The following is a 15673-nucleotide window of genomic DNA, read 5'->3' as shown; positions in this document are numbered from 1 at the left end:
ACCTCTTAAAGGCTTTTTGTCACTTTTTCACACTCCGCACTAAAAGTTTGCATCACTGCATGAAAAAGCAGTGAGATTTTCAAGTTAAATGTATCTGAATTCCACAACAGGACTCCCCACTGCCTGCCCAGAGACAATCCCATCTCTGTCGTCAATAAACCTATAATACAGGATTGGTACCTGTAGTCACCATGCTGTACCTTAGATTCCCAGAGTTTATATACCTGGGGTTTGTAGCCTCAGAGGAAAAGCTCCCCATTTCGCCCACTCCTCAGTCCCCGGTAACCACCACGCTAGTCTGTTTCTCTAAGTTTGTTTTTTAAGATCCCACAGATAAGCGAGATGATACAATATTTGTCTGACTTATTGCACTTTGCAGAACACCCTCAAGGTCCTTTGCGAGCTTCGTTTTTTGTTTCCTCTGTGTGTGTGTGTGTGTGTGTGTGTGTGTCTGTGTTTGGTTGTGTTGGGTCTCAGCTTTGGCAGGCAGGATCTTCCTTGCATCACGTGGATCTTTCCTTGGGGCCCACGGACTCTAGTTGTGGTGTGCTCGGGTGGAGTTGCTCTGCGACATGTGGGATCTTAGTTCCTGACCAGGGACTGAACCCAAGTCCCCTGCCCCGTAAGGAGGATTCTTAACCGCTGGACCACCAGGGGAGTCCTGAGAGCTTCTTTTAAAGAACAACTTATTGCCGAACTTTCAGCTGGAAAGTCAATAGAATAACTGGAAGAATTATAATTACATTGCCTTAAAATGTATCAATACTTATACTAAGAACCATATAGAAATTGGTCATCATGCTATATGCTGATCCCAAATGAAAACCAATAGGACACCAATTAAAGAATAAAGAAAGTCTGAAAACACAAGGCTGGGTAGAAATCACAGGGAGGCCAATCTGGGCTCCTGACCGGAGAGGTTCTGGAACTTGTCCAACATCACACAGCGAGACGTGAGTCATGGCCTTTGGGGTCCTTCCCACCCAGCCCAGGGCTGTGTCCATTCCCCCACGTGGCCTCCTGGAGCAAACTCATCGTCTTACAGTCATGCATGGCTTGCAAAGCCAAAGAGCCCCAAATGGGTTCAAATCTAGATTTTTCTCGTTCGCTAGATCGCCGATGGCAGTGGTTCCCACCTCCTCTGAAGGAGCTGGGAAAACAGTTTCCTGGACTCCTTTTCCATGGATTCTGACTCAGTCATTCTGGGGTGGGGCCTAGGCATTGAAATGTTTTAATAATATCCCCAGGTGCAGCCAGTTAGATGAAAACCAGTTCACAGCTCTTGTTCTCCAGCCTGGGTGCCCACTGGAGTCACTCCGGGGAGCTTCAAAGGCTACAAGCCAGAATCTCATTGTCACAGATGTTGATTCTCCTGGTCTGAGGCTCAGCCTCAGCTCAAAAGCTGGTGACTCCAACCTGTCACCACGGATGACAACCACTGCTCGTGGGCTCCATGAACCATGGATCTCTAGTCTCAGCCACCTCCCAGGGAAGCTTCGGGGACCTGCTCATGGCCATTCTTAAAATTCCAGAGCTGACAACGGGCAATAAAGGCTTGCTGATAGACTTGGCTAATGAGGCTTAGTGTTAAGGGACAGGTGAGACGGGAAGGGCGAGCCTAAGAAATAACGAGCATTTAGTATGAAAAGGTCCCCAGGGTGGATGATACAGTCAGTCAAGCAAATGTTACCTTATTTTGCAAACGCCAAGGTGGCCCTTTTGGAGCAATAGAAGCTACCCCCCTAAGCCTGGGATCTCCAGAGACCCAAAGATGTTTCGAGAGTGGGAATGAACAAAGTCTACCAACCTTAACTAATTCCTATCACAGACCGAATCACTCTTGACTGAGTCTAACAGTAATCCGGGCTCAGGGCTCTGGAGAACAGGACAATTAAGTTACCAGATGCTGTGCTCTGTAGGGAAGAAACCGAGGATGTTATCGTGGAGAATATGGCCCACGAGTCGGAGTTCATACCCAAGGAGAGATATTTTCCTGAACGTATTTGAGAAGACTTGTTCAGTTGCCCAATTGTGTCCAACTCTTTGTGACCCCATGGATTGCAGCAGGCCTCCCTGTCCCCCACCATCTCCAAAAGTTTGCCCAAGCTCCATTGCATTGGTGATGCCATCCAGCCATCTCATCCTCTGATGCCCTCTTCTCCTTCTGCCATCAGTCTTTCCCAGCATCAGAGAAGATGACTAAGGAAAACAATTTCCCCTTCTACGTTATTTAACAAGAACAGTAAGTGAACAAGTAGGCTAGCCAAGCTGTCTAGGCTGCATAATCCCACATCTGGAATAAACATGGGAGGGAAGAAATTTATCAACATATTCACAGGACCTATCTTGGTAGAAAGGGGCTGTGGTGCTTTTTATTTTCTCCCTTATATTTTTCTATGTTTCCTAAATGTTTTATCAAGTACAAATATTACCTTTTTAAACTTTTTTTTAATATGGACCATTTTTAAAGCCTTTATTGAATTTGTTACAATATTGCCTCTGTTTTATGTTTTGGTTTCTTGGCCACGAGGCGTGTGCGATCTTAGCTCCCTGACCAGGGATTGAACTCACACCCCGTGCATTGGAGGTGAAGTCTTAACCACTGGACTGCCAGGGAAGTCTTGTACAAGTATTACTTTTTCATGAGATAAAGGAACACAGCCTCCTTTTAAAATTGTAATTGCTCTCAAGCTTGGGGCAGGGTGGTCCAAGGCACTCCTGTATCTGTTGGCGTGCAGTAAGGAGCAGCAGGTTTGTCCTGCTCTATGAAGAGAGCAGGCCCGGTGCTTTCAGAAGCAGCTGGGGATTTGGCAGTCCTGGTGATGCGCTGGCCAGGCTCAGCAAAATTGGTATCAGACGTGTGACTGATGAACATGAAGCTCCCAAGAACTAGGCCGTTCATCCATTTGCTGCCAATTCTGACAACATGGGAATAAATGAAGCGCTTTTTTTTTTTTTTAATGTGGACCATTTTTAAAGTCTTTATTGAATTTGTTACAATATAGTGTCTGCTTCATGTTTTAGTTTTTTGGCTGCCAGGCATGTGGGATCTCAGCCTCCAGACCAGGGATGGGATCAAACCCCCTGCCTTGAAAGGCCAAGTCTTAACTGCTAGATCACCAGGCAAGTCCCTGAATTAAGCATTCTTCATGCTGGGTAGCCATCATTTTTTGGACAGTGTTAAATATATGGGGATGTGAGGGGAAGATCGCTTAGAAAGATTCACGCTCTGGCTTTCCTGGGTACTGGCACGTGACTAAGTTGGCCTCGACATTTGTAAATCACATGCAAATAGCACGTGGTTTGAAAGTCAGAAGATGCAAATAACACATGGATGAGATTTTAGAGAAATCCTACTGTTGAGCTTCTGTGTTTGGTTTACCTGGTAAGCCCCATGAATAAAAGGGGCCAATGGAGGTTTCCAAATAAAACCTCAAATGCAAGGTCTCTTCCTTCAGATACCTCCAAATCTTTACTACCATCTACAGACTCCTTTTAAAAAACCCTAAATACTCAGTCTCCTCACCTGTCCATTGCTCCACCTCGTTCCTGAATGTTCCAGCCTCTGCTATTGCTTCGCACAGATATTCTTCATTTGGTACTTTTCTGAAATGAAGCTCCTACTCCTAATATCCTCCAACCCGAATATCCCTCAATATCCACCCCATTTCACTGCCATCAGAACACCACACAGTCAGGAAGTTCTCTTTTCTGCTTAACTTAAATGCCATCTGTTATAAGATGCTGCTTCTGCTGCTAAGTCGCGTCAGTCGTTTCCAACTCTGTGTGACCCCATAGTCAGCAGCCCACCTGGATCCCCCGTCCCTGGGATTCTCCAGGCAAGAACACTGGAGTGGGTTGCCATTTCCTTGTTATAAGATCAGAGGTAAACAACTCACAGGAAGGGAGCTACTTATTCATCTTTGCAGCCCTCCAAAAGCAGGAAGCTACATGAGGTTTTTACACGTTTGTTGAAGGGATGAATTTCCTCTCAAAGAAGAATGGTAGCACTTTAGAATGATAACATACTTGTGTTTACATGGAGTCATTTTCAAAGCCTCTGAGACTTGAAGCTCCAAATGGGACCCCTAGAACTGCACAATGGACCTCTCCCAGGGAATTCTTAAAAATGGGGCATTGTAGCCTCCTGCTTCCTCCCTCTGCTCCCTCCCCTTACACACACCCCACTGAACCAGTTTTAATGAAAGTTTTAATTAAAATCTACAGGTAACTCTCATGTCATTCAAGTTTGAGAAGAATTCGTGTAGAGCATTGTTTCTCAGCCGTGGCCGCACGTTGGAATTGATAGGGACTCCAGAATACAGATTCCCAGGTTCGAGCCCCAAGAGTCTGATTTTATCAGTCTGGGATTTAGGATTCTTTAAAATGCCCCCAGTGTGCAGCCAGGGTAAAAACCATTCCCTCGGCATCCTTGCTGGAGCACATTAAAACTCCTGCAGTACTTTGTAAGTCAGCGTCTCACCGACACAGTGACTTCTCTCATTTTTACTACCCAGCCTTCCCTTATCATATTTCTTCTCCTCTTCCAAGAAGTACCTCCTAGCTTTATTTGCCAATAAATGTTTACTGAACATCTGGAATTTGCATAAACACAACACCTGTTCTTTAACTTCCTTTTGCAGTAAATCATCTAAATGCCCTTTTCTAATTTTGTAAGCATTCATTGTTACCACTATCACAATGGCTTATTATTTTCCTAGAGCGAGAAAGAAAATTAATTACCTTTTGACAGTTTTAAAACAACTTAAGCATATACACACTACGATATCAACAGATAACCAACCAGTATTCTGTAATAGCTCAGTATTCTGTAATAGCTTTTAAGAGAGAAGCATCTGAAAAAGAATATATATATACATATATATCTAACTGAATCACTACGCTGTACACCTGAAACTAACACAACATTGTAAATCAACTATACGTCAATAAAATCAAGTAAAATAAGATGAATAGGACTTTTCTGGTGGTCCAGTGGTTAAGAATCTACCTGCCAGCGCAGAGGACGTGGGTTCGATCCCTGGTCTGGGAAGATTCCACCTGCCTCGGAGCGACTCAGCCTGCATGCCCCAACTACTGAATCCATGCTCCAGAGCCCGTCCTCTGCAATAAAAGAAGCCCCTGCAATGAGAAGCCCGAGCACCCAAGTAGAGAGGAGCTCCTGCTCACCACACCCAGAGAAAGCCCACACAAAGCAGTGAAGACCCAGTACAGCCAAATAAATAAATAACATTTTAAAAAATAAAATGAAGAGTTAGGAAAAAAAAAAACAATTTAATGATTGTTTTGAACCAGAGAGACATCAAAAACTGATTATATTTAAAAGTAAATCTCTTCTGTCCTCCAGCCTTTAGAAAGGTCTCATTGTCCCGCCTTCAGATCCCGTCTGTAACAGCTAACTCCTGTAGAGGCCTTGCGTTGGCCGTGGCACTGGGCTCAGTGCATTACTGTGTTAGCTGTCTCGCTTAATCTACCCAACAGCCCTGTGAGACGCATTCTCTTGGGGTTTTTTGTTCGTTTTGCTTTGGGGGTTGCTCTTTGTTTTGACGCCCCATGCAGCGTGCAGAGCCTTAGTTCCCCGAGCCCTGCAGGGGAAGTGTGGTGTCCTATCCACTGGACGTCCAAGGAAGTCCCGAGGCACATTTTATTGTTAGCCCCATTTTTTGATGAGAAAATAGTGGCACAGGAAAGTTCAGTAACTTGCCCAGGGTCACCCAACTTGTCTCCTGACCACAGCAGAGACCCCCAGGCAGTCAGACTCAGAACCTGCCTCTGTTTTGCTATTTGTTCTGTTGAAGGTGGTGTCTGGGGGGATGTGTGAAGACATGTCTTCGGATCCCACCCCACGGGGGAGCCTCATATTCCGTCATAATTTCCACGGATATTTTAGCACATCTTTTTCCGAACCTTTTCACACTTTAATCTGTGGCTTATAAAGCAGTTTCCCAGGTATAACTCACTGTGAAGCTTAAAAGGCTTTCATGTTTGGACAAATTTCTTTTGAAGGTTGAGCAAGATAAAAAACAAGTTCTGACTAATACAATGAAAGTCTAAATAGAGAAGCCCTGAATAGTTTATAAAGAAAATTTCCCCTCCTAACCAAATGCGATTTTAAATGTTAATACCTCTATTGCAGAATAGAAGATAAGTCAATGTAATACATAGCCTCTGGCCAGCAGTGTGTATATGTTTGTGTGTTAAGAAAAAGGTGAGAAAGTTTAAAAACACCAAATTGTATCCAAAAGGCATTCTTTGTCTCTGGGCCTCCTCTATAACCATTCAATTATTTTTCTTCTCTTTTTGCCTGTACCTCGTGACTTACAGGACCTTAGTTTCCCCACCAGGGATGGAAACCAAGCCCACAGCAATGAAAGCTCAGAGTCCTAACAGCTGGTCTGCCAGGGAATTCCCTTTAACCATCCAATTTTAATAGCTCTTTTCTCTCCTCCTCTCAGCTAGGAAGTGATTTCTTTTAATCCCTTCTGGCTGTTGTAGAGCAGGATTTCCCAACCTGGGCCCTGTTGACAACGTAGCATGGAGAATCCTCAGCATTGTATGGTTTTCAGCAGCATCTTAGTCAACCAGGAATACTCACGGGAAGGACTGATGCTGAAGCCCCAATCCTTTGGTCACCTGATGCGAAGAGCCGACCCATTGGAAAAGACCCTAATGCTGGGAAAGACTGAGGGCAGGAGGAGAAGGGGACGACAGAACACGAAGTGGTTGGATAGAATCACCAACTCAATGGGGGCTTCATGGCTTCGTAGGTTAAAGTGCCTGTCTCAGAAACAGGAGATCCTGGGTTCGAATCCCAATGAGGCCTTTCCCTTGGGCTTCCCTGGTGGCTCAGAGGGTAAAGCATCTGCCCACAATGCAGGAGCCCTGGGTTCAATCCCTGGGTCGGGAAGATTCCCTGGAGAAGGAAATGGCAACCTACTCCAGTACTCTTGCCTGGAAAATTCCATGGATGGAGGAGCCTGGTAGGCTACAGTCCATGAATTTGCAAAGAGTCAGACATGACTGAGAGACTTCACTTCTCATCTCATCATCAATGGACATGAGTTTTAACAAACTCTGGGAGATAGTGAAGGACAGGGGAGCCTGGCATTCTGCAGCCCATGGGGTTGCAAAGAGTCGGACATGACTTAGTGACTGAACAACAAGAAGCTGGTCTACCCAGTAGATGCCAGGGGCACACTCACCCTCCCCTATACCCCCAACACCCTGTCACCCTCACCACTGACACCCATTGTGATAAACGGAAATGACTTCAGACTTGGCTGCATGTCCCCTGGAGGTACAGAGCAGAAGGAGAGAGTCCCCACATAACACGCTCCCCGAGCTCAGGTAAGAACCACTGTTCCGGAAATAGTCACTGGAATTGCAAAATCATACATGCACATTTTCATACTTCACCCCGAATAGTGTCTCAGACCTCAGGCCGACACGCTGCATCTCCTCAGCATCCTCCCTGCTCTTCTCCTTGCCCTGACTTTCTTGGGCCTCCAGCAGATGCACTTCCCAGACACTCCCCCGGCACCAGGGCACACACAAAGGCCTTCAGCGGTCCAGGAGTGTGATTCTGGGGGCTAGCGGCTGGGTGGGGTTCTGCCCTTGTGGGCACCTTAACTGCATACCTGGCTCCTTTTTGCAGGCCTCGCTCTGAGACTTATGTGCACAGCACCTTAACACGTCCGACACGACTCACGCTGTTCCTCCTAGAAAACAAATGTCCAATGATGTCCATAATCGCAAGACATCTCTGCCTTACACATGTGTACCTAAGGGTAAAGCAAGATTCTGATACATCAGCAGAGAAGACAGACTTAGAATACATGCAACAAATGTGCTGGCTAGAGACATTGGCTCGTCTGTTCTCCACGTGGGTCTTCGTGGTGCGTGTATTCACAGGTGTACATAGATGTGGTGGGAATTTATTGTTTTATTTGGGAGACCAAGTTCAAAAGGACACGTTAAACAAGACTGCCCATGGCCAGCTTCTCGCTGACCTTCAGCCATGATGCCCGAGGCCTCAACAATACAATAGCCACTGCTACTGAGCCTCTAGCGTCTGCCAAGCTCTGTGCCAAGTGCCCTGCCTGAGTATCTCACTCAGACCTTGAAACAGCCCATTTCACAGATGGCAAAAACCTCACACTCGTTGAGTAACCTGACCAAGCTCATATTTCTGGCAAACCATGAAACAGGGATTCAAATCCTGAAGGTATGTCCCCAAGGTGTGTGTGTGTAGATTAATTATGGTAAAATACACATATCATAAAATTGCCCATTGTACCCATTCTTAGGCGTACAGTTCAGTGGCGTTAAGCACATTCACGTTGTTATGCAGCCATCATCACCATCATCTCCAGAATTTTTCATCTTCCCAAACTGAAACTCTGTCCCCATCAAACACTAACTCCCTATTTCCCCTCCCCCAGCCCTTTTACTTTCTGTCTCTATGAATTTGACTACCCTGAGTACTTCATACAAATGGTATCATGCAGGATTTATCTTTTAGTGACTGGCTTATTTCACTTGGAAGAATGTCTTCAAGGCCCACCTATGTTGTGGCACATGTCAGAATATTCTCCCTTTTTAAGGCAAATAATATTCTATGGTGCCTTCCCAGGTGGATAAGCAGTAAAGAATCTGTCTGCCAATGCAGAAGACATGGGTTTGATCCCTGGGTCGGGAAGATCCCCTGGACAAGTAAATGGCAACCACTCCAGGATTCTTGTCTGGAAAATTCCACGGACAGAGAAACCTGGCAGGCTACAGTCCACGGGGGTCTCAAAGAGTCGGACACAACAGCAACAGAGTACACACGAAATATTCCACTGTGTGTACAGACTACATGTGGTTTATCCATTCACCTATTAATACATGGGATACATCTACTTTTTGGCTACTGTGAGTAATGCTGCTATGATCAAACATCTCTTTAAGATCCTGCTTTCTTTTGGAGTATATATCCAGCAGCGGAATTGCTGGGTCATATGGTAAATCTGTGCTTAATTTTTTGAGGAACTGCCAAAGTATTTTCCACAGGGGCTGAATCATTTTACACTCCTACCACCAGGGCAAGAGGGTTCCAATCTGTCCACATGCTGGTCCCACTTGCTTTCAAGGTTTGGAGGGTTTGTTTTTTTTTTTTTTAACGGCAGCCATCCCTCAGGTCTTGAAAATTAATTGTATATCAAGTCTTTCCCTTCCAGAATTTTTCTTAAGTCAGTAGCAGCTGTGCCCATGAGTACACACACAATGGGAAGATCCTGATCACAATGCAGGAACTTGTGAGGCTTCACACCCACTCTACTCCTCTCTGCACTCAGCTCGGTTTCTTTAGGTTGCCAGGATGGATCATACACAACCTCCCCGTCATTCTAGCTCCCAGCCTCCTTGATGTCAGGGTCTGCTGCTTTTTCTCTCTTCTACACTCTCAGGGTTCTCTGCAAGTGAAGTCGCTCAGTCGTGTCCAACTCTTTGCGACCCCACGGACTGTAGCCTACCAGGCTCCTCCATCCATGGAATTTTCCAGGCAAGAGTACTGGAGTGGGGTGCCATTTCCTTCTCCAGGGACTCTTCCCCACCCAGGGATTGAACCTGGGTCTCCCGAGCACTTAGGAAACATTTAGAAAAGAAAGTAAATTATGTTTCCGGAGAGGTCAGCCTGTTTTGACTCCATTCACTTTAATGGGAATGCTTTTCTCAGGACACCTGTTCCGACTTGATCGAGGGAGCCTGGCACAGGCACATTCCCCACCTGGCATTCGGAACCTGGGCACAAGGCGTGGCTGTCCCTGCAGACGGCCAGCCTGGGCTGAGTCACGCCGGGCACCTCCCCGCGGGGCCCCACCCTGGGCGCGCCGCTTTCCCCTTGTCTGCTTCAGCTTCTCAGGCCTTCCCTGCTTCCAGGCTCCCCGAGAAGCTGAGGCTGGAATTACGTGGTGGTGAGTCACGGCCCCCTGGAGCTCCTCAGGGGAGCCAGCCACAGCTCAGGACTCCGGGAGCACCCGGACCTGGGCTCTTGACTCAGAAGCCATGAAGGTCTCAGAGCAAGCTCTGGTCCAAAGGCCTGCTGAGCGGAGCTGCCCCACTCAGAGGGAGGACCACTCCCAACCTGGAGCAAGGCCAGCTGTAATCAGGAAGCCGAAGGACTGGTGTGCTCAGTGAGGGTGGTCAGCTTGGTTTGGGTGTATGCACCCCTATGTTTATTGCAGCTCTGTTTACAACAGTCAAGATATGGAGACAACCCAAATGCCCATAGACAGATGAATGGATAAAAAGAGGTAGTACATATACACAGTGGAATGGTGAAAGTGAAGTCGCTCAGTCGTGTCCAACTCTTTGCGACTCCGTAGACGGTAACCTACTAGGCTTTTCCATCCATGGGATTCTCCAGGCAAGAATACTGGAGTGGATTACCATTTCCTTCTCCAGGGGATCTTCCCAACCCAGGGATCGAACCCAGGTCTCCCGCAATGGAGGCAGACGCTTTAACCTCTGAGCCACCAGGGAAGCTACACAGTGGAATAACAGCCTTAAAAAAGAATGAAATAATGCTATTTGCAATGGACTTAGAGACGATCATACCAAGTGAAGTAAGTCAGACAAAAACAAGTATCATTTGATATCCCTAATATGTGGAATCTAAAAAAATGATGCAAATGAACTTATATACAGAACAAAAAGATCCACAGACACAGAAAACAGATTTACGGTTACCAACAAGGAAAGGCAGGGCTGAGGGAGGAAGGATAAATTAGGAGCCTGGTATTAACAGATACACATTACTGTGTAAAACAGATCAACAGCAAGGAGCTGCTCTATAGCACAGGGAACTACACTCAATCTTGCAATCACCTATAATGGAAATAAAGCTGAAAATGAATATATATTTGTAGGTGTAATTGAATCACTTTGCTGTATACCTGAATCATTGTAAATCAACTATACTTCAATAAGCTAAGTTAAACTAAGATAAAATAAGTTGTATGTACTATATGATAAAAATAAATTTAAAACAAAAAAATTATCTGGTTTGTTTAAGCAATAGCACAGAGGACAGGCAGCAACGTGGATGGACCTAGAGATCATTGAACTAAGGGAACTTCGAGAAAGAGAAGTACCAGGTGATAACAGAAGTGGAATCTAAAACTCGATGCAAACGACAGAAATGTCGTGGAGAGGATGAGTCTGGGGGGCAGCTGGGAGGAGCTCTGAGGCCGTGGGAAAGAGCGTGTGCATCCGTGCAGGTGAAAGAGGGACTGAAGGAGACAATGTGACTGACGTTTCATAACAAGTCAGACACAAAAGGCCGCGCATTGTGTGACTTCAGGTATAGGAAATGCTGATCGCAGGCAGAACCCTGCCAGGCATCGCTGGTCCTTGGTTTTCTCATCTATAAGATGAGGTTAGATCCACTGACCTCCAAGGTTACACTTAGTTCTGATTTTTGATTCATTATTAATAAAATGACTGGACAGAAGAGAACCCATGTAAGCAGGGGAGGGCCTGGTGGTCCCTCCGTTTCAGCAGCGCTGAGATAGAATGAGGGTAACCCTGGAAGTTTGAATTCTTCTGTTGGTTTGAGCATTTACCTTGGGAATGGTCTTCTTGTTTAGTCGCTAAGTTGTGTGTGTGCGAGGGCGCGTGTGTTCAGTCACTCGGTCGTGTCCAACTCTTTCTCCACCCCATGGACCGTAGCCTGCCAGGCTCCTCCGTCCATGGGATTTCCCAGGAAAGAATACTGGAGTGGGTTACCGTGTCCTCCTCCCGGGGATCTTCCCAACCCAGAGGTCAAATCTGATCCCTGGGAATGATCTTAGGGGTCATTAAATCCTCCAGGCCTTTGTTTTTGCGTTTCTAAAACCTGGGAGTCCTAGCAGGTGGCTCCTGTGGTCCTTCCCACAGAAACTGTGAGTTCCAGGGACTTCCTTGGTGGTCCAGAGGCTAAGACTGCACTCCCAATGCAGGGGCCTGGGTTCAATCCCTGGTCAGGGAACCAGATCCCACGTGCAGCAACTGAAAGATCCCACTTGCCACAGCTAAGACCCAATGCAGCCAAATAAATAAATGAATAAATATTTTAAAAATATTTATATTTTAATAATACGTCTATATATTTTTTAATGTACCTTGATTCATGGACCTAACATTAGGGGCTTCCGTGATGGCTCAGACAGTAAAGACTCTGCCTGCAATGTGGGAGACCCGGGTTCAGTCCCTGGGTCGGGAAGATCCCCTGGAGGAGGGCATGGCAAACCCTTCCAGTGTTCTTGCCTGGAGAATCCCATGGACAGAGGAGCCTGGCGGGCTACAGTCCATGGGGTTGCAAAGAGTTGAACACGACTGAGTAACATTTATTTTTTAAAAAGACTTTATGGATTTAGAAGGGGCACAATTCAGCCACCGCTCTGGCTACACCTGAGTTGTAATGAATGGTGAGAAAACAGCTGAAGAACCGAATGAGTGAGGCAAATGCAGTTGCTCTGTTTGCAGCTGCGGTGGGGAGTTCTGGGATACTCACTGTAGGACAGACCACGGAGGGCCTTGAGACCCGGAGAGAGACCTCCCGCTCCAGCAAAAGGACGCTGGTGCAAAGGAATGCCCTGTGGGTGATACCGCTTCAGGCTCCTCAGATGGCGAGGCGCTGCCTGTGGGTTGGCGCAGAGGTGAGGCTGGAGGCAGGGAGGCTGGAGGATGGGTGCCTAATGCAGTCATTCCAGGTGTGCGGTGACGAGGGCCTTGACCAGGGTGGAGGTCACAGAATAAAAGCTGGAGACGAAGGGGTGTGCCTCACGGTTGTCCCAGGCACCTGCTCCAGCTGATGCTTCTCCGGGGACCACATTCCACCTCTAACTAGAGAACAATCAGTCCTCTGGAAACTGGAAAGGCAGTGCTTACCAAAGCTGTGTACGCACATGCGTGCTGGGTCTCTTCAGTCATGTCTGACTCTTTGTGACCCTGTGGGCTATAGCCCACCAGGCTCTTCTGTCCATGGGATTCTCCAGGCAAGACTCCTGGAGGGGGCTGTCATTTCCTCCTCCAGGGGATCTTCCTGACCAGGGATGGAACCCGCGTCTCTTACATCTCCTGCACTGGCAGGCGGGATGATTACCACTAGCGCCACCTGGGAAGCTGTGTAAGGTGAGTTCGTAGGTCCAGGGACATCAGTGAATCCAGACAATTCCTTTTGCTTCAAGGCCCTTTCAACTCAGCCCCGTCCTTGCTCTGTAGCTGGGTCTTCTCTTCTCTCCCAGATGGGTGAGTTACACCAAGACGGATTCTTCTTGGTTCACAAAGGCATTAAACTCACTTCCACCATGTCTTGGAGGATGAGATAGTTGCATGGCATCATTGACTCAATGGACTTGAGCAAACTCCAGAAGACGGTGAAGGACAGGGAAGCCTGGTGTGCTGCAGTCCCTGAGGTCTCAAAGGGTCGGACATGACTTAGCTACTGAACAATAATCCCTCAGCACACCATTTATACACCTACCAGGCTGCCTCTCCCCTCTTCCCTCTTTGTGGAAATCCTGTCCATCTTTGAAGCTCTGGTTTACACACAGCCTTGTCCACACAGCCTTAAGCGACTGCTACTGTTCAGGTAGCACTCTACCCTTGATGCTTACAGAGTTTCTGCTCAGGGTGGTGAAAGAGTTTTGAAAACAGTGGTGATCCTTGTTCAACATTGAGAATGTACTTAACGCCACTGACCAGTATGCTTAAAATGGTTAGCATGGCAAATTTTCTGGTAAATATATTTGATACCAACACATTTTTTAAAAGAAAGAGTTGGCAGGGCTTCCTTTATTTTGTAAATAAAGTAGAACCCAGATTCTGCAAAAAAAAAAGTCACCACAATGAGAAGCCCGTGCATCACAAAATAGAGTAACCTGGACTCACCACAACCAGAGAAAGCCTGCTCGCAGCAACGAAGACCCAGCACAGCCAAAAATAAATAAATAGATATTAAAAAAAAAAAAACACAAGAGAGAGAGAAAGCTTCAGAGAGTTGTGCTCCCTCTGCACAGGGATCTGATTTTAAACCCTCCTCCTCAGGTGTCGGGGATTCACCATCTGTACCTAGAAAATGGCAACCCACTTCAGTATTCTTGCCTGGGACAGAGGAGCCTGGCAGCTTAGAGTCCATGAAGTCGCAAAGAGTCGGACAGGACTGAGCAACTGAGCACGCACCAGGACAGCACTGGCTGCACCCTTGGCTGCCCCTTGCCCCCCGACACTGGTCTGACCCATCGCTAGAAAAGCATGAGTATTGAGGTCATGTACAAGGCAGTGCTCGGCACACTGTGGATGCTCAAAATGTGTTTGTGAAATACAGAGAATTCCAGCTCCCTGTGAGATGGACAAAGAAGTGTGAAGAGGGGATGGGGAGGAGGAATGAAAACGACATCCCAGATGCTGAAGAAGTTTATATTCAGTTTTCAAAGAGAGACATGTTTAAAAGAGAGCATGTATGGTCCTTATGTACTTCCAGCCTCTTGGAATATCTCTGTGATTTTATTTGGATGATGCTAAACCTCCGATTGGATCAGGAAGCTGATTTTCAGGGATCTGTACGATTGAATTTAAGAGTGAGCTGCCTGCAAATAGGACACGTCCTTGAATATTTAAACCTCCTAAATGAAAAAGGTCCTCCTGAAAAGCACAAATGAAAAATGTGTATGAAAATAGATACACATACTTCTGCATGAGTGATGTTTGGTTAGATTTCTTATGACGGCTACTTTGCTTGATTTTCCTTTATTTTGTTTGATTGGTTTATCTGGCCGCTCAGCACAGCATGAAGGATCTTAGTTTCCTGGCCAGGAATCAAAACGATGCCCCCGGAAGTGGAAGCGCAGAGTCTTAACCACTGGACCACCCGGGAAGTCTCGATTTTCCTTTCTTCTGGTTTCTCTGTTCTACTTGGAATGTACTCCGCAGAAACGTTGCACAACTGGCAGCTCTTGTAGGGAGGTAGATTCTATTAGCATCACGTCTTTAATTACACAGCATATTATATACTTCACACGTGTAATTAGTCATTTATGGCATTATGCCACCCTATAGATAAACAAAGACTTTGAGAACATTTACTAGCTTTTCTGGGAGTGTCCCCAAAAGGGTGTAATTTTCATTCTAACCAATAACTAAGATGGAAACAACCCCAGGAGAAGAACATTAACCTGTTGGAGTAAAATAAGTTCGGGAATTCCCCTCATTAAATTTATTTTTTTGTCTTTCAATGTAAAATTGTAGAAATGTTGATCACACTCACATGAACAAAGAACAGTCCTGTGTTGGAAAAACAAATATAAACAATAAAGGATACAATCCTGTATTCAAGGCACTCATAAGATAGCATGGGAGACTGGCATTTAAGAAGGCCATTAAAATTAAGTCTGATAAAGGCACAGAAAGAAGTGAGTAGGGGTTGAAGGACGGTGATGGTCTTCATGGGGTTGGAAAAATCAAAATCCAATACTGAAGAATGAATAGGCATTTTCATGGCTTACAAAAGTCAAGCAAACACTCCAGGAAGAGCAAACAGCATGGGCAAAGGAACCCCAAACACAATAAGGAGTAGTGGGTTTGGGACAACTCTGTACATCTATCTTGCTATGAAGGTGAGGGTGAATTCATG

General features: G+C 46.2%; 1 non-coding gene across 1 annotated transcript; it reads left to right on the top strand.

Moving 5' to 3' along the window:
- The first annotated feature begins 6770 nt into the window (after nt 1-6770).
- TRNAL-CAG lies at nt 6771-6844 on the top strand. Its single transcript has one exon. It is a non-coding gene; the product is annotated as a tRNA-Leu (tRNA).
- Nucleotides 6845-15673: the final 8829 nt, after the last annotated feature.

The sequence above is a fragment of the Oryx dammah genome, unplaced genomic scaffold (assembly GCF_014754425.2).
Source record: "Oryx dammah isolate SB20612 unplaced genomic scaffold, SCBI_Odam_1.1 HiC_scaffold_11, whole genome shotgun sequence".
Taxonomy (NCBI): domain Eukaryota; kingdom Metazoa; phylum Chordata; class Mammalia; order Artiodactyla; family Bovidae; genus Oryx; species Oryx dammah.
The sequence above is the reverse complement of the archived record's forward strand: the minus strand, read 5'-3'. Positions and strand labels throughout refer to the sequence as shown.